Source organism: Coenobita brevimanus, chromosome 23 (genome assembly GCF_032717465.1).
Source record: "Coenobita brevimanus isolate Jiangsu-jjx chromosome 23, ASM3271746v2, whole genome shotgun sequence".
Classification (NCBI taxonomy): Eukaryota; Metazoa; Arthropoda; class Malacostraca; order Decapoda; family Coenobitidae; genus Coenobita; species Coenobita brevimanus.
In genome coordinates this window covers 22,138,104-22,164,494 of record NC_136976.1, presented here as the reverse complement: position 1 = coordinate 22,164,494, position 26,391 = coordinate 22,138,104, and positions in this window count along the sequence as shown.

The following is a 26,391-nucleotide window of genomic DNA, read 5'->3' as shown; positions in this document are numbered from 1 at the left end:
TGCTATCTCCAGATAGCTATATTGAACTTAAGGAATTTTTCGAAACCGGAGATTTAGACAGCGCTTTAACTTATTCATCCATTACAAAAGACGACCCTAAGTAATAGTTCCAACCTTCAGCTCCTTTGGGCCTGAACACAGTGTACCACTGGAGGCTAATGCTGCAGCCTCACCATCCTCCTTTTGTGAAGTAAAGGGAGGTAACTTTATTGTCATTATTGTGCCGGGAATCTAACCCGAGATTCTCAGATGATAGCCAAGCAGCCTACCATTGTACCACGACCAGGCAAAAGTTGTCCCATTTGGCACATACTTGTAGCCAAGGTTCCCCCACCCTCCAACCGTAGGGGGTAAGCTGCCTGCTTTTCATCTGACAACCCCGTGTTCGATTCCTGACACAGTATAGGCAATATGCTAGTTCATTATTCCTGTGTCACTACAGGTTTGCTTCATGATACTGACTAGTCGGATAATGTTTCGGGTATAATTAAAAGCTTCCACTTACCTGAGTGCCAGGTGGTTGTCTCTTCCCTTCAGGCCAACATTTGAGGGCTGGGGTACATTGGTTACAGGTATGTGACAAGGTAAGACAGCTTTTACCTGGTCGTGATATTATGGTATGCTGCTTAGTTGATTTTTTTCTTCTCTCACTACTGGTTTCCTTCATCTGGGTGGGGGGAGTAACGCGTGTGTATCCGAGCAGGTACTCCGTCTTGGTGTATTGGCGTTAGTACAAGAAGGCGTTGCTCCCCTATATTAATCAATTATTCTCAACTTCGTAACAAAACATTAACAGAATACGTCACCCGATTCCAGAGGTTATTACTTTCAGCCTCAGAAAGCCCTGTATACGAGAAGTCATTCCTAAGTTGAGCAAAGCCGTTTTGCATCATGGAAACTAAAACATTCTGTATATCAAATTCTCTGGTAAAAGGGGATAAGAATGTTGATGGACAAGTAATTAATTACCCTTGTTCAGTAACACGACCTCTTTTAACGCTTTCAGGACGGTGACATGTATTTATTACAAAAATATTTGTACAGTACCTCCAGACGATTACACTTCCGATGATGCTTATGTAGGTTACGAAAACTCTCTCTTGCTAGAAATCTTGAGAACAACATTAACCCTTCTTTCTTTAGTTGACTGTTTCTCCCTTGGCATGATTTAAATCAACAAAGTGAAAGTTCCTTGAACTGAAAGTTATATATATATCACTAGCAGTGCTGCTGAGCTTCCACTCGTAACCCATGGCTGACAGGAAGTCATAAGAGTTATATGCAAAATAGAGTTATTGTTGGTGAATTAAAGCTTTTTCTTAACCGCATCATGAAAGCTATCCGTGCTCTCTATCCAAGTTTAGAGCTACGACCATAAAAGGTGTAAAACTCTGCCAACGACTTCCTTCCAGCCAGGGGCAGGGATGATGAGTGAGCATAATACGTGTACTATGACCCATCAGTGTACTTGTTGTTGCCAGATCAAAAGACTAACACTAATTGACAAACGGCTGCCTCATTATCACCATCATTTACAAACATTAACAAGTGACAAGAGGGTAATGATTAATTAACATTAATAACCCTATCACTGTCACATCGCTCTTCTTCGTATCACTGCCACAATCCCCACAAACACTATCAATCTTATCACGATTACAACATTAGTTTTTCCTGCCACTATCATCATTATCGTTATCATTACAACCACTATCATCACTACTACCATCATTTCCCTCTGCAGTACCAGATTGCCCTTCGCATATATATATATATATATATATATATATATATATATATATATATATATATATCTCTATATCTATATAGATATATATATATAGAGATAGATAGATAGATAGATAGATAGATAGATAGATAGAGATAGATAGACAGATAGATAGATAGATATAGATATACATATAGAGATAGATAGATAGATCGTAGATTATTCTCTATTCAGGTTAGGTGACACCTATACACCAGTAATGGAAGGCGGTATGTGTGTGTGTGTGTGTGTGTGTGTGTGTGTGTGTGTGTGTGTGTGTGTGTGTGTGTGTGTGTGTGTGTGTGTGTGTGTGTGTGTGTGTGTGTGTGTTGACATCTTTTTGCACATTTTCACACTGCAACAATGTTTAGGATAGTGCAGGCTTCACTGACTGAATTAACTAGCCTCTTGATGCACACTGCTGGCTTCAAAGGCCCAGTATTATATTCACTTTGGTTGTTCAATAGTGGAGGATATCATGGAAGAATTGCATAATTTTGTATTGCATAATTAATATTGTTCTGTAGCCTATTCAAAATCATGATCCACTATTTTCCACCTATGCTTATGATCTCCTGTCTTTCAAACCCAGTGTGTCCTGACATCTCGAAGTGAATAGATCTTGAATTTGGTTCTCTGTTATCCTTTTTTTTTCTTTCTTTCTTTTCTTGGAGAGAACAGTCTTGCAGGCTCCTGGCCTTTGGTTCCAACTTCGTTGCATAAAAATATGTATTCAGTGAGCTGGGGAAAAAAAAGAAAAAAGGAATACAAAAGAGAAATATAAACGGTTTCCTCAGTGAAATGGAGCAAACACTCATTCACATATTCATTTCATTAACAAGACTAAAAAATAAACGAATATTAAAGATTATGCTTGACGCATAACAAAAACAAAGCCAAAATTTAACTAACGAGAAAAATCTTGCTATTACGCCATTGGCCGACACTTTACTGAGTCCACGGTAGCTTCAATAACTCCTGCATTCCCTACAGAACGTAACTCTCATTATGATGGTCAAGGGTTTTTATATTAGCTTACTGGTACACTTTCGCGCCATAGATTCTGTTCATCCTGTGAAGTCCACTCATCGATGGAGGGAAGTGGTCCCTTGAGTTTCACACTGAAGACTCGTTGTCCAGTGTTAAGGTTCAAAGATCTTTTAGAATGAGAGGAACAATTCGCGATGACACTTACTCGTGCAAGTTAGAGCTTCAGATTTAAATAAAACAAACTTTCGCTGAGAGTGAATATCTGACTAGGATTTCCTTTCAGCCAGAGGTAGTATTTAATAGTGTGCAGGAGTCTTGGCCCACCACTGCAAATTTTGTTTGCTATTTACAGACACCAGTATATTCAGTAATCTCATAACTCCGTGATTTTTCACTTTTATTATTTATTCAGCGAGTCTGATAAGCGCTTCACAAATATATATATATATATATATATATATATATATATATATATATATATATATATATATATATATATATATATATATATATTTGTTTAGCCTAGTAAAATGCGTATACTGAGCGGGCTGCCAGTTTCACACTGGCTCTTGCTGAACACCAGTTGACTACTGTCAGTGCTACAGTGCAACCCACGTAGTCTGACTGTGTAATTTTCATATAACTAAGACATACTGAGGTATCTCTAGGGAGAACATAAAAAGCTGCTATTTTCATTAATACACAAAATTAAACTTTTCTTTCTTGAAGAAGTACGGTAATATTCCATCAATATTAACACTCAACTACTGTGATTAGTAACTTACACAAAGCCAATACTGACAGCTGTGATAGTAAACGAGGCACACTGGTTTGCCGTAGCCACTGCAAAAGAAGAGGAAGCCAAATTAGCTTTAGACATTAATTACTAAACTACTTCATTGATTACCGGTCAATAATACCGTACTTTTTATCAAACTTTTATGAGGATTTTCTACTAGCATGTGGCATCTCTCTCTCTCTCTCTCTCTCTCTCTCTCTCTCTCTCTCTCTCTCTTTCTGTGTGTGTGTGTGTCACATTCAGCCCCTAAATTCGCTTTTTAAAGATCTGGACTTGAAAATCACAGACGGATGGAGTGGAGGAGTGTGAGAGGAGATGAGTAAGATCTGAATGAGGACGCCGACATAAATTCTGCGCTGAAACCATCCGTACTCAGCAGTGCGAAACTTTAAGTATTTTGGCGAAAGTTTAGGGATTCTGATTTACAACCGACAATTAATAGTGCTATTGGTCACTGGTATTGTAATATCGACAGGAATGTTCACTGCTTGCCGTCAAAAAGACATGTATTGAAAAAAATTACCGTCCTCAAAATCACTCAGTGAACGTTGCACATACAAAAAAAAAAAAAAGGAAAAAAAATCAGTGAAAATACAGAAAACATAAAACAATATGTATATTGAACAAAGACACCATACTCAAGATGAATGAGCGTTGCACATAAAAACAGACAAAAACAAAAAATAAAAAAACAATACAAGTACAGAAAAAATTGCTAGTGTCGTAAAAAATATATAGATCACTACACTAATGAAGATAAGTTGCGCTGAGGGCGAGCGTGTAGTGACGTCAGAGTCCACGCCCCGCCCCTTGTCTCTACTGCAATACAATTCGGAAATATGCAAGAGGGACAACCTAACGGGGGAGTGATATAGAGTTTGGGTTGTTTAAGTGCGAACAAAGGCGACATGAGCGTTAGACTGTGCAAATACATAACAGAACTGTCATATAGAAATTGTGTCTAGTCTTAGTTCGTTTAACACCTCCAAGAAGACTGAGAATTTTTTATATAATCATTTGAATTTTCAGACATTTGTACTGAGCTACAGAGCAATTATTCAAACACAAAGGGTTGGGTGGGGCCTTCAAGAACTCTTTCAACACAGGAGTCCTCTCAATAAGTGAATAAAATCGTCTGCCTCCAGTAAGAATAAAATACATATGGCGTACTTGGTTTGAAGAGGTCAGTGATAATGCCGGGAATGAGAAAGAAGGGAAGTAGATGCGAATGGGCCATAATCCTCTATATTTCTGCTATTATACATACGAGTGGGTTAATGATAATGCGTACAAAAAGCCTGATGACACTGATGGCAAATACTATCGGAAGAAGAAAATTTTCATCCAGTGCTTGACTGTAACCTGAGAGTACCCCAAGGATATCGTTGTTGTGCCAACTATCGTGCCACTATAATCAACTGAAATTTGGGGGCAGAGGTGGAGACTGAATGAGTAACAGTAACGGTAAAAATAATATTGACTGACAATCTCATCACACCCCTTTAGAGCCGTAGGGGCCCGAGTTTGGGCAGCAGCAGCCCTGTAAATAAAACCCCTTCAGTCCGATGACGCAGGGTTTATTTTTTTACTGTTAACACCTTAAAACAATTCTATTCAGCTTAGGGACAGAACCCAGTTTGGGGAAGGGGTAAGGGAGACTGTTTCTTACCCCGTCCCTACACATGTTATTCCAGTTACCAAAAACGCCTGGACGTAGCAAAACAAAGTGAGAAAACGGTTTACAGGCAGATATCTGATTACTTCTCAAGATGTCATTACATGATAAAATAAAAATAAAAACTGTCATCTAATAGCATCAAATTTATGCAAGGCTGTCACTCCGACCGGGGCTTTCTAACCACCAGACCTGCAAGCAGTGACAGCACAAAATTCAGCCACTTTCTTACGACGTGAAAGTTACAGGTGGTTGGCGGAGAAGCAACGGAAGGATCAAACAAATTCCAAATGCATTTTTCCGGGAATAAACGCATGTGAGCCAAGAGACCTGCGAGTTTCCTGCATTCTGGGGGAGGAGTGAAAAATGGACTGTCAGAGGTTCCAAGCGGTTCTCACATTGTGACACTCTGCTGCCAGAAACTTGCCTCGGCGGTGATTGTCCTTCGTGATCTGCAGCATAACTGCAGTCCTCCATAACGAAAAAGCACCGACAAACACCTGAATATCCGTATACTCGAAGTCGCCATGGAAGACACCGGAACATATTTTCCTTAGCTGTTTATTTCCTGAATGTAACTCTTGTCTTATAATATAAATGTGAAAAAATAATATTACACAAAAGGATTAATAGCATTTTATTTCAGCATTGCAAAGTAAAGAGAGTAGAATTGGAATGCTTTAGCTATTTAGACATGGAGAGAACAAAGCAGCAGATAAAATTCAGGAACCTAAATTCGGCAAAAAAACTGTTAGAAGAAAGACATGTATAAATATCAAGAATTAAGAGGCACAAATTGAACTAAAAAGTTGAGAGGCACTCTTAGTTAGTGTTTCATTCAAGCAATTCATAAGGAGAAATCGAACCAACCTAGAGGGGGAACAAAAAAAAAAAAATGTAAAACGTTTTATGCAAATGGCCGTAAACTGAAGGTCAGTTATTTCTTGGCAAGTACGTGCAGAAACAGGGTGTGTTTAGGACTGATATTACTGCTGTGAATTGCTTACAAATTGAGAAGAAAAGGGTAAATAGCAAAGCGTGGTGGAAGAGGTAAACGTTTAAATTCTTCACCAAAAATACCAACGCAGTGCACGTGATCACATGGAACAGCAGACATAATTACACAAACATGCGAGAATAAAACTTTATACAAAGCCGTTTATTATTATCTATATGGTGTTTACAGAAAGGGCATTCTTATAAGGTTTTATCTTCATTGTTTCTAAAACCATCGAGATACAAATCATCAGGCTAATCTTATTTTCAGTGGTTAGGGTCAAAGGAAAATATTGTATACAAAATACTCAGGATATATGACACTAAGCAGCATACTCTCAACAAAACATAATAATCTCTTTACGCTACACTCAGATTACACCGGCTTACGACAGGTTCAGCAAAAGAGGATAGGATATGATTAATAAAAAACGTATAAAATTATTCTATCATTCATTGTAACGGTAATACTTCACCACGGAAAACATTAGCTGAACTGCAAGTAGGATTTTCATAAACTGAGGTGTACATTTGTCTATCTGTCTATATACAGTATATACTCGTGTACACACACACACACACACACACACACACACACACACACACACATATATATAATATATATATATATATATATATATATATATATATATATATATATATACAGAGAGAGAGAGAGAGAGAGAGAGAGAGAGAGAGAGAGAGAGAGTGGCGAGAGGAGGGAGGAGAAGGAAGGACGGGGGGAGGGGGGAGGAGAGATAGAGAGAAGGAAGTGAATGAAAGAAGGGAGGGGTGGGAGGAAAAGAGGGGAGAGAAGGGAAGAAAAGACCTGAGGTGCTGGGGCTTGGAGGAGCGATGAAGACCACCAGTGCCTAGTTAGGTGAAGCCACTGTTTCGTGGACGCCGCTATCTTTGTTCTGGCAGGACCCACCTTGCCAGTATACCGAGTGTCATTCAGTGAGGAACATTAACCTTCGGTCTGGTTCATCTGACCGGTGTTTTGTGCTGCATATGCGCGTGCAAATTGGTCCAGCAAGGCAATGAATCCTAACATTACATTTTAGTGCATAATAATATTAAATATTTGTGCAGTCTCACCAAATTGTACCCGGACACCTGGGCACGATGGGTATGAAAATGAACAGAAATTAGCGTGTCCTCTCAGAACGGCTGGCATGCCTGATTGTGGAATGAAGCGCTCTGAAGCCATTGCTCTGATGTTTGGTGCACTGGCATATGGTGCTGTAACTATTACTGACATAGACACACACCAGGAGACCAGTTTTCGCATTTTTCTATCATATAATTAAAAATGCTTGGTACTTACAGCGTTTGAAAGCTTTATGGTGGGACTCCACTGCATGGAAACTCCTTAACAGTAGAGACTGTACTCACAATGACTGTCCTAAGCACCTACATTATGGTCCTTGTACCTTAACTTGGCCAGTATTTTCGTTCTTTTATAGCTTATGTCACGTTACTTACACATTACTACAGCTCTACAACCCTTTCACAGAACTGCCTCGAGACTTGCATCATATTCAACTGTCACTCGATTGTTACAGCTGAGCGCTCACGATGGGGTGATATCTCATTTGACTCAACATCCCTCCTACTTTTTGTAGGTGAAATTCTTTCCCTCCTTAATTTTTTTTTTTCCATGTGCTTCTTTCACTTAAACTAAAAATGTCTCTACTTACAATTATCTCTCCATCACAAATAATCTTCCCTCATACAATAAAGTATCACAACCTTCAGTAAGTCAATCCACATACATTACCATAAGGTCTCTTCATCTACAGCAAAGTTTGTCCTCCTAAAAGAAGTCTCTGCACCTACAGTAAAGTCTCTTCCTCAACAATAAAGCTTCATCGTCTACAATAAATTATCTCAGCCTTGAGTTAAGTCTCTCCATTCAAGATATAGTCTTTCCACCCATAGCAAGGTCCCTCCACTTAGAATAAAATATGATCACTTGGTGGATAGTCTTTCCACCAACCTTAAAGCCTCTGCGATTGCAAATCATTCTCCTCAGTTACAGTGAAGCCTCTAATCGACCACTAACCTTTCCACCTATCATAAAAGTCTCTCCAGCTGCAGTTATAATCCTGCACCTACAATGAAAGTCCATCTACTTCAAGCAGAAACAAGCTACCTTCTACCACCTATAATAAAGTCTCAACATTTACAGCAGAGTCTCTCCAAGAACAATTACCTTAATTAGCTCAACGTACGGAATATTTTCTGTTCCAAGTAAACGTCTCAACATAGGCATTTACCCTTTTCACAGCCACGATTGGGTAAATATGATTTGGAGCAGATGGGGGGGGGGGAGAAAGGGTGGAAGGTGTGTGCAAAATATTCACAGAAGAAATCTGTGCAGCATGTGAAGCGTAGCGTGAAGTGAAGAGAAGACGAAAGGGGGTGCAAGAAACAGCATGGTGGAATGAAGAGGTCAGTCAAGCTGAGGCGCAAAAGAAGAAAGCATATAATGAGTGGATGGAAAGCAGAGGCATGGAGAATGTTGAGAGACGGAAGAGAGAGTTAAATACAGAGAGGAAGGGAGAGGTGAAAAGATTAGTAAGAAGAGAGTGGATGAGGAATTGGAGGGAATTTGAATGTAAGGTGGAGGGAATATAAGAAAATGTTCTAGAAGGAGGTAAAGGGAGTTAGACAGGGTGATAAGGAAGGTAGTAGGGGAGAGAAAGATAAAAAATGATATCGGTAGATTGATAATCGAGATGGGAGAAAAAGTAAGCAAATGGAGGGAACACTTTAAGGAACTGTTAACCACAGAGAATGAAAGTAATGCAAGTATAAGTGGGGAGATGAGAAAGGAGGAAGAGATCAGTAGGATGGAAGTAATGGAAGCAATGAGGAAAGAAAGGGAGGAAAGCCCCAGGAAATAATGGAGTTTGTGATAAAATGCTGAAGCATGAAGGATATACTAAGAGAATGGATACAGTAGACGTGCAGATTGGCCTGAGAGGAAGGTAGAGTCCCGGAGGATTGGAAGTCAGGTATAATTATTCCCCAGTACAAAGGAATGGAGAATGAAAGACTGACTAAGAGGGTGTATGTAGGTGAGGTGGAGGGAGGGAGAGGGAGGGGTAGACCGAGGATGAGGTGGAGGGATGGAGTTGAGAGGTATATGAGGGAGGGGGGGGTGAGTTGGGGGGAGGGGAGTCAAATGGTAGGTGACAGAGCGACTTGGAGGCGTTTTGTCTGCGGCCACCCTTTGCGGGATTAGGGCGTCGGGCTATAGATATATAGATAGACAAAGGAAAACGGGAAAAAGAAGTCTGTGGTAATCATAGAGTCATTTGTCTTCTTAGCGTATTGCAAAAAGTATATAGTAGGATACTTACTGACAGAGTTAGGGAAATAACAAAAAAATTTGTTGGAGAAGAACAGGGGGGTTTTAGGAAAGGAAGAGGTTGTGTAGATCAGATATTCACCCCAAGGTCTTTAATGGAAAAGTTTCTAGAAAAGGGAAAGAAGTTGTATGCTGCCTTTAAGGATTTGAAGAAAGCATGTGACAGATGGATAGACAAGGAATATGTAAAAAAATATGAATATACAGTATGGAGTAAATGGGAAGCTGCTGAGTGCAGGAAGAGTATGTATAATGTAAGGACACTAAGGCTACAGCACGTGTGGAGGGTGAACAGTGAATTTTTCTATCTGAGGACTGGATTGAAACAGGGATATTTCATGTCCCCATGGTTGTTCAATCGGTATATGGATGGAGCTATAATTGAGATACAAGGCAAGGCAGAGGATGTTGGAGCGGCCCTAATGATAGAGGGCAGCGTTTGGAAACTTCCTGTTCAGTCGTTTGCAGATGATTCTGTACTGCTAAGTGATGACGAAGGATAACTGCAAGGCTTGGTGAATGAGTTTGGGAGAATGTATGAGAAACGGAATCTGCAAGTGAATGTAGGGAAGAGTAAAGTTATGGTCTTCAAGAGAAGTGAAGTCACCGAATGCACAGTGAGGTTGGATGATGAGGAAATAGAAAATGTGAGTGCAACTTAAGTACTTTTTTTTTTTCTTTTTAATGCGAGGAAAAAGGGACCAAAGGCCACGAGCCCGCAATTATTGTTCCTTCCAAGAGAAAAACAAAATACAAGAGAGAGCCAAATTCAAGATCCGATCATTTCCAGATGCTTGGACACACTGCGTTTGAAAGACTGGAGATCATAGAAAGCAGGAAATACAGACAGAGGGAGACAGTTCCAGAGTTGACCTGTTGCATAAATGAAAGACTGGGAGTAACGGTTAACTCTTGCATTTTTTTTTTTTTTTATGCGAGGAAGAAGGAACCAAAGGCCATGAGCCCGCAGTAACAGTTCCCTCCAAGAGAAAAACAAAATACAATAGAGAGCCAAATTCAAGATCCGATCATTTTGAGATGCCTGGACACACTGCGTTTGAAAGACTGGAGATCATAGGCAGCAGGAAATACAGACAGATGGAGACAGTTCCAGAGCTGACCTGTTGCATAAATGAAAGACTGGGAGTAACGGTTAACTCTTGCATTAGAGAGTTGGACAGAAAAGGGATGAGAGTTTGCTGCTAGACGGGTGCAACGCGCCTGTCGTAGAGGAGTAGGAATGCATGCAGACAGTTCAGAGGAGCAGTGACCATTGAAGTAGCGATAGAAAAGAGATAAAGATGCAACAGTGCGACAAAAAGAGACAGAGGTTGAAGGGAGTCAGTAAGAGGAGGAGAGTTAATGAGACGAAAAGCCTTTGACTCCACCCTATTGAGAAGAGCTGTATGTGGGGAGCCTCCCCACACATGAAAGCTGTACTCCACACAGGGGGGATAAAATCCCTGTATAGAGTCAACAATTGTGCAGGGATAAAGAAGGAACGGAGTCACACGTGGACAGTGTGATGAGACAGGATGGAAGTTTAGAGGAAGAAGTGTTTGAAAGTGACCAGCAGGAAAGACTGGTTGCTGGTTCTTTGAAAGCAGTGATACGAAACGGAGAAGTGAGCATGGATGTAAAAAAAAAATAAAAAATCGCTGTATGACAGTATTGTAATACCAACTCTAACATGGAGACAAAGCTTGGACCTTGCTGAAGGAACACAGTTGAGGAGTGAAAGCAATGGAAATTAGTTATTTGTGAGGAGCATGTGGAGTTACATGGAGAGAGCGACTGACAAATCAGTAAGTGAAGAAGAGTTGTTGTGTGAATGTGAATATGATAGAAGGCATTAGGAGAAAAACAGAGATGGTTTGGCCATGTGGAGAGGATGGAGAGCGAGAGACTAACGGGAAGAGTGTATATGAGTGAGATGGAGGGGGAGAGAGGGAAGTGGAGACAGAGGATGGGATGGAAGGATGACGTGGAGGGGTATATGGGAGAGGGGGACGTGAACTGGGGGGAGGGCACTGAAATGGTAGGGAAACAGGGTGACATGGAGGTAAATTATTTGTAGCCACCCCTTACGAGATTAAGGCGTCTCGTAATAGACAGATAGACAACCATGAAGCATTTCATTTAACTTTCTTATTAGTCTACAAATCTTACTGTAAGCTTCAGCTTAGCAAGACTTAAAACTAAATTATTTATTGGAGATTGTTTCTTGCTCTTTCACCAAGAGAAGCCTTCTCTAAGCTGGCAAAAAAAATTGTCAGGATAACAACCTAGGAAAAACAAGACCTAACTGTAATGTACAGATATGATCAAGAATCTCTTCATTCAAAATAAAGCTCTCCTCCCCCCCCCCCGTGCAATCACGTGTCCCTCACGAGCCAGTCTCCTTCCTTTAGTTTCTCTGATGATTTATTCCTCTAAGCTCACTCCACTCTTCCCTTTCTGTCGTCAAAAATGTTTCCTTATCCTAAGAAAGTCCATCCATATACAACATAGGTCTCTCCACCCACAGCTAAATTATCTCCACCCGCAATATAATGCCCTTCAGTGAAAATATGTTCTATATTCCGCAAACCGATCTCCCTCCTGACGATCTGTTTCTCCTGCCTCGCCCCGTTTTGCTGCCCTCAATATTTTTTTTTTAATTTCTCACCTAAATGACTCTCCAGTTACTCTGATTCTCACCACTTACAATAAAAGTACTTCCACTTAAAATGGATGTTCTTACACCTACAATAAAAGTTTTTCTTCCTAGAGCCAATGAAATTTTGCCTATAATAATACCATCTATATACAGTAAAAATCCTCCCATTCCACGCTGTTTTATGTCCCAGTGCTTCCAATTTTTTCCCTTGTTGTTCTGTTCCCTGCTCATTGCTCCCTTATACAGTCGTAAACAATATCTCTAAATGTTGTTGTCTGTCCCCTCCAGCTCCCTCTATTTATGAATGTTCCTCCAATTATAATAACTCTTCACCCTCCAAAAAATTCTCCACGTACAGTATAGTCCCTCCTCCTACAGTAAGAGTCTCCACCTCTACTAGAACCCGCATCACCAAAAAAAAAAGAAAAAAAAATGCAAATAAAGTCCTTTCATCTACAATAAAAGTCTGTCCACCTACAATACTAGTCGCTCCACCAAGAAAACTGTGCCTCCCAGTCTCTCTGGAGCGTCTTCATAATGATCTGTTCACCCCGCCTGGCTCCGTCGTGTTGCCGTCACCAAATGTCTCCGCTTCCTGCCTCTTGCAGCTGCTTCCTGCCGCGTCATTTGAGTCATTACTTGTTGAAGTCGGTCTCTCTCTCTCTCTCTCTCTGGAAAGTCACAAGAACCTTACAGAAATGCCCCGCCACCTTTTCCACATGCGCATATTTTAGCATTAATGGGGACAATTATTAGGGGCAAAACACACCTTCAGGAAATATCAATCGATATGAATTTTAAACTGGTCCATCTGGGACCCAGTTTCAATCATTCTACCAAGTTTCATCCAAAATTTTTATATAGGCCCTATTTGCCCCTTTTTTCCTTTGTTTTGTTCGTGCAGAGTCCTGCACATTCTTTCGACTTTGTTTCTGCAGTTTTCCACCTTTTTCTCTCGCCTCTTTCTGATAACTTGGATATGATACATACCCTTTGATCAAGTTTTAAAAAGTCATGCAGATTTTGTATGGTGCTAATATAAGAAAGAATGTTATAAAGTATGTATATATAATATGACCAATCTGAGACATGAACATACAATTTTCTAGTTTAAAAAATCAGCCATAGTAAGAGATACAAAAATGCAGGTATATACTGTACGTATAAATTTCGATTAAACATTTAGTAGACTTCATACAATACAGGAAATACTGGAAAAAAAAAAATATTTATATCATCTGAAAAAATACGCTCACTACTGACACAAGCAAATAGATGACCACCAGTTTCTATTTCCATACAGATTATTTTGATGTGCATGGATGTATGCAATTCTGTTCTCAGCAAATTAATTACAATCCCCATTATAACAGCGTTGGGTTTGGCTGCACGGGCATCAAAGACTTAGTGGATGCAAAGGACTTTAACAGAATCCATCAAGCTGGAAAATTAAATGAAGAAGGGAATGTGGGGGTAAAGTTCCCACTCGCCCCATGTGCAGGCTAACACTACGGCCAATTAATTACGAGTTATCAAGACGTATTGTTGTGTTCGCACGTGACCAGGTCGGCGACGAAGACAACGAAGATGACAAGAAAGAGGAAGAAGAAGAAGAAGAAGAAAGAAGACGGAAGAAGAAGAAAGGATGAGGATGTGCAGAGAAGGAAGGGGTGAGGGTTGATGGGGAAAAGGTGAGGAGTGAAGAGTTAGAAGAGGAGCAATGAATGCAATAAACAGGAAGTCAGACTAAGAGTCACAAGTACAAGAACGACGTATTAAAAGTATAAATCAAAAACTATTCCTCATTCATGCACAAGGTAAAATGAAATTAAGGAGATAATTTTAGCAAATTATGAAGATATAAGCAAACGCCATATGAAGGAAGCCAGATATAAACCTCTCAACTTTGTGTATAGAAAGGGAAAAATATATAGGGGAATAAAATGTAACAAAAGAATGAAGAGAGATAAACAAAGTTAAGCTATTTAAAAGCCAAACAGAAAAGAAAAACAGAGAATTTTACTCGTACACACATAAAAGGAAAATAATGAGAGAAGAGCGGGAGAGGGACCGGTGTTCCTGGAGTCCAGGGAGTGTGTTCCCATTACCAGCGGTGGGAGATGGAGCAAAATGAAAGAGAAACAAGAGTAGAGGAACCTTCAGTATTCACAAGCTTGTTTCCCTTTGTCACCATTCATCCAACAGAACAAACGAGGACATGGATGTAACACTGACTATTGCCAGGTGCATCTTGTAAGTACTGGGTCATAAGAAAATTGATTGCCCACCTTAATGACCTACTTGCATTAGATAGGTATTAATCGTAAGCCTTCATCATCATCATCATCATCATCATCATCTTAATCTTCTTCTCCTTCTACTTCTTCTTTTGCTGAACACGCCGGGCCAGCGAATGTGTTTACGTGGAGGGCACATAATTCCGGCGGTGAGAGACGAAACAGAGGAGCAGATTAAAAAAGATCAAGAAATAAAAAGACCTACACACGATCAGACTTAGCTCACTACAGAAAGGTTTCACAATGCTGAATAATTCTGTATGGCGTTAGCAAGCTGAAGAAAAAAAACGCACACACACACAAACGCACTGTCAGAGTTGTTGCTGGTACTGTATATACGGTACCTAATCATAAAGAAGAGGGTACGACTAGCACCAAGTATAAACGTCGGTCATGACTTGGATTTCGAACCCAGTATTCGGAGTATACGCATTGAAAGACAAGTAGGTACACTAACCACAGCAACATGAAATTTCCACAAACAAGAGCTTATCTAATCAGATAATACCAATTTCAGCACCTCCGAATAATGCGATATATATATATATATATATATATATATATATATATATATATATATATATATATATATATATATATATATATATATATATATATATATATATATATATTGTACGGTATATACACACACACACACACACACACACACACACACATATATATATATATATATATATATATATATATATATATATATATATATATATATATATATATATATATATATGTATATACACACACACACACCTGTATAAATATATATATATATATATATATATATATATATATATATATATATATATTATACCACGTTGAGTTTCCCGTCCGATCAGCGAAGTTAAGCAACGTAGGGTCTGGTTAGTAATTGGATGGGTGACTGCCTGGGAACACCAGATGCTGTTGGCATCCCTACGTGTCAAGTGGGGTTGGTGGAGGATTAGTGTCCCTCCCTGTAAAACAATTAACTCTAAGCCCTTGGCCACCCCGTTTGGGATACATGGCGTCTGGCAATGAATATAAATATGTATATATATATATATATATATATATATATATATATATATATACTGTACGGTATATACACACACACACACAAAATATATATATATATATATATATATATATATATATATATATATATATATATATATATATATATATATATATATATATAGATATTCCTCCTTTCAGGCGATTTCGTTCAGTTTAGGAAGGACCTCTGCTAGTGATGGGATTAATGAAGGATATATCTAATCCCTGCCACTTTGAAAAGTTTCTTCTAAGCTAAATAAAATCGTCCGGTGAAAGCAAGAATAAAATATGAAATACGTCATCGGACTGAACATGTTGGCCCACTAATGCGCTAGGCTTCTTTTAAGTTAAATAGTCTGAATGGAATAAAAACGGGACAGCCAAAGCATTCGCCCACGGACGCGTATCGCTGGCCATCACTAAAAAACTAGATCCGTAATCTTTGCTGAAAGAAAATGGTGGAAATTTAAATTTTGGACCATTTTATGAAGACTGTTGTCCAAGTATAATCTAATCTAAGTTTCAACTTAATGTCTCAATCTGTTCCTCAGGTATGCCAAACAAATGTGATTTTGTTGCATGGAGCCATAAATTATGGGATATGCCAAATGTGTTCAAAGGTACTCTGGCAATCAGAGGATATCATAGCAACTTCACCAAAATCTAATTAGGTCAAGCCACATATCACGGGATGCTGCCCGCAAAGTTTGGATACACATTGCCCACTTGATTTTGAGATATTTTGTAACAGACAGACACACACACTGATACACAGACGCACGCGATTACATTATCTCCTCGCTAGGCAGACGACGATGATCAAAAGATACGTCAACAGACTGATATTTAGTAGTGCCACCGTGGAAGAGTCTGGGATTTGAAGTCGGCCTATAAAGGCGTAGTAAAACAAATCACTAGATCAACAACATTGAAGCACGGATTTGGGGGGGGAGGGGGGAGGGCGGCGTGGGAGGCGTATGCTAAGATTCACGCCCTCCTTTTTCGAATGTCCTGCACCTCGCCCCGATATAACTACTTCCAAATATCATCTTTATTTATACTCACAAATGACCAAAGTTCGTGATACAAGAATGTAATTATTTTATACAGTACTCAGCACTAACGAGATATGTCTAGCCTACAGAAACTAAGGAAAAGAGGCCCAACTTATTGCTGTCGGATGTCTTCGGAACGACCTGTTTGAACACCAGCGGAGCAAAAGTTAATCTGCTGCACTTGTGTCGCCTGAGAAAAGTAACATCAAATTAGAATTCTTGTAAAACACAAGTAACAGCAAATTAGAAATGTCGAAGAGCGCTGGAGAGAGAGAGAGAGAGAGAGAGAGAGAGAGAGAGAGAGAGAGAGAGAGAGAGAGAGAGAGAGAGAGAGACAGACAGACAGACAGACAGAGACAGAGACAGAGACAGAGACGGAGACAGAGACAGACAGACATACACAGACAGACAGACAGACACGGACAGACAGACAGAGAGGGGGGGTGACAAAGAATTGTGGCTATTCTTTTTGTAAGATCTAAGGGATTACTTTTATGCTGTACTTCACCAATTGGACCTAGTCGACCAAACCTACATCTAATACTGTGAGGTAGTAATTAACTTGTTCTTCCATAAAACCTACGTAGCACTTAACTGTTACATTTACAACTAACAACTACAACCTAAATACACAAAGGTCTGCTGATAACTGCGTAATTTGGTTTATCTGTGACCTAAAACTACGAGAGGAAAAGAGGAACGCGGGCGAATCAGGTCACACACAACCTGGGTGGAAAAATGGTTGAATCTGAATGACAATATTTGCTCCGACAAAACTTAGTGCCTAGGACTGTCATTGCATATTCTAGTTTCGACTAGAGGACGAACAAAGAAAGATGATTTAAGGATAGGTGAATTGGTGAGCAAGTAGACGGACAGGACCTAAACGAACAGAGAAAAGTAGAAAAAAACAAATTTGGTGGACTGGGATGGCTGCCTGTCAGTGCATTCCTCTCGTACGCACCCGAACCTTTCAACTGATTGACAGTACAACGGCAACATCCGGAAATGAAGACTGGTGAAAAGGGGACAAGAGAAAAGAGAAATGGAGAGAGAGAGAGAGAGATTGACGGAAAAAAAAAAATGGATCCCGATAATAATGGACAATAACAGAAAGTAATGGAAAGAGAAAGGCACAAAACAAGGAAGGGTCTCGAATGAAAAACAGAAAATCATATCTAATCCTTTTTTGCTCCATGAGAAGGGTAATGGCCGGGGCTGGGCTACTTAATCATGAAATTTATGACAAAGGTGAACAGCCTCACTCGCCTATGAGTGGCATTATGTGAGCAATAAACATCAACCACCACTACGATAGATGGTTGCGGGTGATGACGACCATCATCCACTCACTTGATGTGGTGCTGCATGCTTCTTCCTTCACCTGTATCATTCTTCTTCTGTGTCTGTCTTTCTTTCTTTAAATTTCTCCCATTCTTCCTTGCCACTTCGGGTGGCTGAACAATGAGTGGCAAGCCTAATGGTTTCCTGTAACCCACGAAATCATCTACAACGTTGGATGGTAATCATATGGCCAAACGAGGTGATGAGGATCCTACAATGGAACTCTTGTTTACTGGATTGAAATAAATATGCGGCGTTCACCCAGGAACCAAAAGTCCACACTCTTTTCGGCGCCTCATTGTTTCGAGGCGCTCTCTGCCGAATGGGTTGGTTCACTGCGCGAGGCGGACCATTAGAGGTTGTTGTCTGCCAACTGTTGATGGGTCTGCGCGGCCAAACAGTCGGGGGTTATTCACCAAGATCAATCTCTTAGATGGAAACCTTTACAGTTTTAAATTCATGTCGATTGATATTTCTTGATGGCGTTTTGCCCACTAATAATATTGTCACCATGGGTGCTACAATACGCACATGTGAAAAAGGTGACAGGGAATTTCTGTGAAGTTCAAACTTCATGAGAGAGAGAGAGAGAGAGAGAGAGAGAGAGGTGAAAAAGAATGAAAGCAAGCAGCAGAAAATGTAAGGGGCAAAAGAGAGAATAGTAAAGAAGTATGAAGGGACAGAGGGATAAGGGAGGGTGAAGCGGTAGGGGAGACGGAGGGAGGTAAAGGGGACGATGGGAAGAATGTGCAAAATAAGAGCCAAGGGCGAAATGGGGAAATGGAAGCTTAGGTGTGGAGGTAAGGAGCCGGGTTTAAAAGACAGGGATGGAGGCGGGAAGTTAGGGATAGGGGAAAAAATCAAGTAATGGGTAAAAAGGAGATAAGAAAGTCACAAGACGTTAATGGGAGAGGGAGATAGGTCATGCGGAACGAAGAAAGGAAGGGGGGAATAAGCAGAGACAAAGAGGAGGTATGGAAGTCAGTAGGCACAGCAGGGAGGAAAGATGACAGTGAAGGATGAAGAGGGGAGAGGGAGGAGACGTAGTGTGGATGGAGAGAGATGGGAGTCACATAATACTTATTAGTGGAGAGAAAGCGAGGAGTATCGTTCGTTCACGTTAACTCCGCGGATAGTTTCGTCATTTCGCTACCTATTTCCCGTAGGCCATTGGCGGAATAACACAATACTGCTGCACTACAACCTTCCCATAATTTTCTCCGTGACTACGACCACGTTTTACTGCTGCTGTCTTGATACAGCTTAACATTAAAAATGGAAAAATGAAAATTTTTTGCCAAGTTTGAATGGACAGAGTATAGTTGAAATGAAGGAGGTTGTGATGAAGAAACGAAAGGGAGAGGTGTGAACTAGGAATGAGGAGAAAAGACAGGGGTCATGGAAAGAAGGATGGGAAGATAGGGGAAAGAAGGAAAGGAAGAAACTGGAATGAGAGAACTGGAACTTGAAAAGTGATAACGATTGAGGGAAGGAATATGGGAAGAGAATACGACGAGTAAATAAAGTCAAGAGAGGTAAGTTATAAAGTAGGAAGATCGAGCAAAAGAGAGTAGGTTAGAGGAATGTATGGCGAAGTAAGAGCTACTAGAGTGAAGTGAAGCAAGAACGCAAAGAGATTTCATTTTTTTTTTTTTCCGTGGATCAGAAGATGTCAGTCTATATTTATTAATATTTTCTTCTGACAGTTTCATTTAGTATCTGCTGAGCATTCTTTCGAATTAGGAGGATCAGATACAAGTACTGTAAACCTCAGCACTTGCAAGGAGCTCTCCTTTGCTGAATTAAATTGTCTGGTAGCATAAAGTAAAAAAGTTCTCGAGCTAAGGTACTTAATGGGTATGTAAGAGTGCTTTCTAGGGTTATGAAAGGGGAAAGGATAAGGAGAAGAGGGACAAATTAAGCTCAGAAAACGGTAAGGGATGCACGAGAGTGAAGGGGTAGAGAAGATAATAAATTATAGGAGAGCAGACTTATCTTGGAGAGGAGAGATATGCCATTCAGAGGATATAAAGCAAGGAAGTGAAGTTGGGGACGTAGAGAGTAACGGAACTTTAACTCCTTGAGCATGCTAACGTATTTTTCTACTTTTTTCTTAATACAGCGATAAATTTAATCAACCTTAGTAAGGATCTCTTCCATCGAATCAGTTGATTTGGGTTAGATTTTATTCCATCAGTTTAAAAAGTATCCCCCAAAAGGAACATTGCCTTCAAGCGATATTTACAATATAACAAAAAACATTAAACTTATGTAAGAATTTGGCAAGGAATTAAAAATCTAGGATGGAATTATAGTTCATGGATAAGCAGGATGAACAGTTCATAGCAGGAAGAGACAAAAGGGGACCTCCATTATCCTATGACTCGAGAGAGAACCAGGATGCCGTGAATAAAGGGGAAATAATTTGGAGGTAAGTGGTGAATGAGACAGCTGGCAGAGAGTGATGCTACCAGTAAAGGATTACAGTTGAAGGGGTACAAGGAAGTAACATCAGGAATAAATTGGATTGGGAATGTGCTGAAAGGAAAATCTTTGCGGACCTGAGTAAAGGGGGAGAAAGTCTGAGGCTGTTGGGAGAAGGAAGATTTTGAGAGGAGAGGGGAAAGTGCAGGAACTTAGTGAGATTAAAGGGTGTGAGCGAGGGGAGATGGATGAGATTCTTGGCTTAGAATAAGTGTTTAAAGAACGAGGATGTGGAACGCAAGGGAGATAAGAAAGTGTATGGTTGGACAGAGAGAGTGGGGTGAGTGAACTGAGGATTGAGAATGGGGGAGAGAGGGAAGAGATGAAGGATTAAAATGTATAGAGTAAGTAAGAGAGGTGTGGAAGCAGACGTATGATGGAAAGGGCAGAACAGGGTGTAATATAATGATAGGGCTAAATACAAAGAATGGGAGATGAAAGATTCAAACGTCTGCAGATTGAGCGTAGGGAGGGAGAGGAGTGGGGCAGGCCTCGGAATAGGTGTATAATGAAAAAGATTTTGAATCACGTAGGACTGAGCATTCAAGAAAGAGTGAGGCATGTGCGGAGTACAGCAAGTTGGAATGAAAAGGTTAATGGAGGCAAAAATCACTGTCAGTAATGAAGAGAAGAGATTAGGGTAAACCATAAATCAGAGGGATGTACTCGTGGATGGCTATAACTGTTTGTGTTTATCATTACATAGAACACCTAAAAAACTATTATGAGTGAATGAGGTTAATCGCTCCTGTTTTCTGTAGCTACCCTGCTAGAATGAGTAATAGCAAGCATGTATAAGAGAAAAGAAAAAAATGGGTTGATGGGAAACTGTGTGTATTCGAGGGGACAGCCGGTAGGAGGAGAAGGTGTTAGCTTAAGAAGACCGATTTTTTTTTTTTTTTTTGCGAGAAAGAAGGAACCAAAGGTCACGAGCCCGCAATAACTGTTCCTTCCAAGAAAAAAAAAAATTACGAGAGAGCCAAATTCAAGATCCGATCAATTCGAGATGCCTGGACACACTGCGTTTGAAAGACTAGAGATCATAGGAAGCAGGAAATACAGACAGAGGGACACAGTTCCAGAGATGACCTGTTGCATAAATGAAGGACTGGGAGTAACGGTTAACTCTTGCATTAGAGAGATGGGCAGAAAAGGGATGAGAGTTTGCTGCTAGACGCGCCCGTCGTAGAGGTGGAGGGATGCATGCAGACAGTTCAGAGGAGCAGTGACCATCGAAGTAGCGGTAGAAAAGAGATAAAGATGCAACAGTGCGGTGAAGAGACAGAGGTTGAAGGGAGTCAGTAAGAGGAGGAGAGTTAATGAGACGGAAAGCCTTTGACTCCACCCTATTGAGAAGAGCTGTATGTGGGGAACCTCCCCACACATTAGAGTTGTACTCCACACAGGGGAGGATAAAACCCGTGAATAGAGTCAACAATTGTGCAGGGGTAAAGAAGGTACGGAGTCGGCTTAGCACACCTAATCTCTTGGAAGCAGATTTTACAAGAGATGTAATATGATCTTTCCAAGATAAGTCCCGAGTAAATGAATCCCCGAGCATGTTCAAGGATAATGCAGGATTGAGCTGAATATTATTAAACATTAGTGGGTATGCCTGTGGAAGATTTTGTCGGGTTGATAGGTGTAAGAACTGAGTCTTTGATGAATTAAAAGCAAGATTATTATTACCCCAGTCAGAGATACGAGCCAAGTTAGACATTAAGTGTGCCATAGCCTCATTCCTTGTTTGTTGAAGTAACTGTTGAGATGGGTGTTGTGGGAACCGAATGGAAAGGTGAAGGGTGGAGTCATCAGCGTATGAGTGGATAGGGTTAGATATACAGCTTAGAAGTCACTGATGAATAAATGGAAGAGAGCTGGTGATAGGACAGAGCCCTGAGGAACACCACTGTTGATAGATCTAGGAGAAGAACGATGGCCGTCTACAACAGCAGCTATGGAACGACCAGAAAGGAAGCTAGAGATGAAGGCACAGATAGAAGGATAGAAACCGTAAGAGGGTAGTTTGGAAAGTAAAGATTTATCCCAGACTCGATCGAAAGCCTTTGAGATGTCAAGTGCAATGGCAAAGCTTTCGTCAAAGTCCCGAAAGGAGGATGACCAGGAGTCTGAAAGGTAGCCGAGAAGATCGCCAGTGGAGCGTCCCTGACGGAACCCATACTGACGATCAGAAAGAAGACTGTGATAGGAAAGATGCTTTAAAACTTTTCTATCAAGAATTGACTCAAAAACTTTTGAGATACAGGATGTTAAAGCAATTGGACGATAGTTAGAGGGTTGGGAATTTTCACCCTTCTTTGGGACCGGCTGAATAAGACCAAACTTCCAGCAAGAAGGAAAGGTACAATTTGATGGGCAAAGGCAAAAGAGCCCACCTAGGCAGGATGCAAGCACAGAAGCACAGTTCTTGAGAACAACAGAAAGGACTCCATCAGGCCCATATGCCTTGCCAGCATTGAGGCCCTTGATGGCAGAAAGTACATCAGCTAAAGAAACTTTAATGTCAGCCCTGAGGAAGTCACAGGGGGGAAGTGATGGAGGAACAGCACCGGAATCATCTAAGGTGGAATTGGAGGAGACAGTCTGAGCGAAGAAATCTGCTTTATCAGCAGAAGAAATAGCTACAAAGCCATCAGAGTAGAAAACAGGAGGGAAGGATGATGAGGTAGAGTTGTTAGAAAGGTTTTCGGCAAGGTGCCAGAAGGAGCATGAAGAATCAAGTTGGAGAGTTGAGAGCATTTAGTACAGATGAAATTATTTTTAGCAGAGCGAAGAACAGACTTAGCACGATTCCGGGCAGAAACGTATAAAAGATGTGATTCAGGGGTGGATCGGCTCCAGCATCCTTCATAGGTCCTCTCCTTGTTTTGGAGTGCACTAGAACAAGTGTGATCAAACCAAGGCTTTCTTACATTAGTCAAAGGACATGAGAAACGAATGTATGTTTCCATGCCCGAGAGAATAATCTCCGTAATGCGCAAGGCACACTCAGATGGCTCCCGGCCATGGAAGCAATAATCATTCCAGGGAAAATAAAAGAAGTACTGCCTGAGGACCTCCCAATCCACAGCTCCAAAGTGCCACAGATGACGTTTCTTTGGAGAGTCCACAGGCCGTACCGGAGCGATAGGACAGGTTAAGGTGATAAGGTTGTGATCGGAGGAGCCCAACGGAGATAAAAGATTAACGGTGTTTGCAGAAGGATTAGTTGTAAGGAAGAGGTCAGGTATGTTGGAGCTCTCTCCAAGACAGTCAGGGATACGGGTAGGGTGCTATACAAGCTGCTGTAGGTCATTAAGGATAGAAAAGGTGTAGGCTTGTTCACCAGGTGGACCAGTGAAAGGAGAGGAGAGCCAAAGATGGTGATGAACATCGAAATCTTCCAGAATGGAGATTTCAGAGAAAGGAGAAATGGATAGAATCTGTTCCATCATAGAAGTAAGATAGTCGAAGAATTCCCGATAGTCAGTAGACTTAAGAGATAAGTATACAGCGCAGATACACCCAGTCAGAGAATGACAGGAAAGCTGAAGCCAGAGTGTAGAGAATTCAGTAGAATCGAGTTCAGGAACACGAGAGCAAGATAAGTCGTTGCGTATATATACACAACAGCCACCTTTGGCTTTGAAATGAGCACAGAGAAAGTAGGAGGATACAGAAAAGGATTTGCTGCCAGTTGCCATAGACAGCTGAGTCTCAGTTAGGAAAAGAAGATGAGGTCTAGAGGAGGAGAGTTGGTGCTCAACAGAGCGAAAGTTGGAGGAAAGGCCACGAATGTTACAGAAATGAAGAAGAAGTGAGTCAGACAGTGGTTCCAGGCAGCTCGAATTGTCACCGGGAGAGGGGCGGAGGGTGGGGGCATTTATGGTGGGGGAAAGAGTGGGAATGAGATGAGAGAGTGCGAAGGTAAGGAGTGAAAGAGTGAGAGAATGAGGGGAATGTATGGAATACTTCAAGGGAGAGTGGCGGGTTTAACGGAAGTGTGATGAAGATGAGGGAGTGTGTACATTTGGAGGGACAGTGTGCCGAGGAGAGACTGAGACGGGAAGGAAGTGTGACAGATAGAGGGAAGGGTGTGTGTGAGTGCCACGGGAAAGTATGGGGGTTTGAGGGGAAAGTATTGGGGTTTGAGGGGAGAGAATGTGAGGGTGAAGAGGACAGTGAGACTAGGGAGAGAATGCGGGATGAAAAGGGGGATGGCGGACAGCGTGAAATTGTGGGGTGATACGGCGGGGGGTGAATATGAAGTCCTGGGACGAGGTGTGTGTGTGTGTGTGTGTGTGTGTGTGTGTGTGTGTGTGTGTGTGTGTGTGTGTGTGTGTGTGTGTGTGTGTGTGTGTGTGTGTGTGTGAATTTTATGAGCTCCATGTGTTAAGATATACGTATAAACAACAATCGTACCCACAAGTTAGCAAGTTACATCTGAGGGAAAATAAACGAAATTACGTGAAGATTGGAAAGAAAAGAAAACTGTTATTGTTGTGACAATTATTATACAGGCGAGAACACATAGAGAGAGTTAAACCATATTCAAACGAGGGAATCTTGAAGAAATACAGTTTAACTCGTTCAGTCCTATGACGTCTTTTATATTTTATCATTGTTCTCCCCATAAGACATCTTTATATCATGGTGAAATTTTCTGTTCTGGAGACGTTTGATATTTCCTTCCATAATTTCATTATTATGATTCGTTTTCCTAAGCTGATATAACACTGTACATGTATGGAGTATACTCTAAAATAATACGTCATTGAACGCCTAGACTTAGTCTAAGCCCTAAGAATTCTATGATTCACTCTCAGCTAGGTTTAGTTTTCTGGCGTTTGCTGGAATAAACGTCCCGGCTATGAGAGGATTAACGGTAAAAGTATTAACACTCTCATACTCTTATACTCACCCTCACCTAAATAAAAGCTTATGCCGTTATCTAGACTAAAAAAACGTGAGTTATCCAGATCATCATATTGCTGTCAGGCAACATGAAGGCTAAGTTTAAGAATAATACGAATATATTACCACGTGAAAAAATTATTTTATTGGCTTGCTTTGTCTAATAGAAATCTCACAGGAGACAAAATACGACCTCAGTTATCATGAAAGTCAACGCATTAATCAAAAAATTTTCTTGTGGGGGTGACCTACTGTGATTAGTCTGTAAGAGTGCTCAATTAGAAATCTTCATATACAGAACGAAAATTTGACAGAAAACGACACTTAGAAATGGTCGAATTCGCGACACTTTTACACTGATGGTCAAATAAAAGTGCTCCTGGGGCTTTTGGACCCTCTCGCACTTGCTCCTGCGTAGGGCTCTAGTGCTGCGCGCTCCCTTTCTCGTGGTTCTCACTCGTTTCCTCGTGCTTCGCGCGCGCGTTGCGATCATTTCAGTAATCCACGTTTATGTGCTGTTCTTGTCTAACGTTGTCACTACCGGCCGTCAACGCAACGTCGATATAAAGCCATCAAAAACTCTACGGTGAACGCAACCCTAATTTCACGCACTCACACCGGGAGCAGCGTTTTTTGGTCAAACTTTGATCTCTCATTAAATATAGCAAATTTTTTCAATTGTGATGGGACAAAGTTTTTTCACATCAGCGAATTTTTGCGATTTTTATGCCATTTTTGATGCGATTTGAATGTGTAGTTTCGGCTACCCAAAATACACACACACACACACACACACACACACACACACACACACACATACACACACCTACTGCTATAATATATTAGATACACGAGTATATTATCCAGAGCCAACGATGAAAAGAACTGACAACAAAGAGAAATATATGAGTTTTTCTGGTGCAGTTGAGAATTAATTAAACTGATGTCATTGTGAGGAAAGAGTGGATTAGGATTCATCAC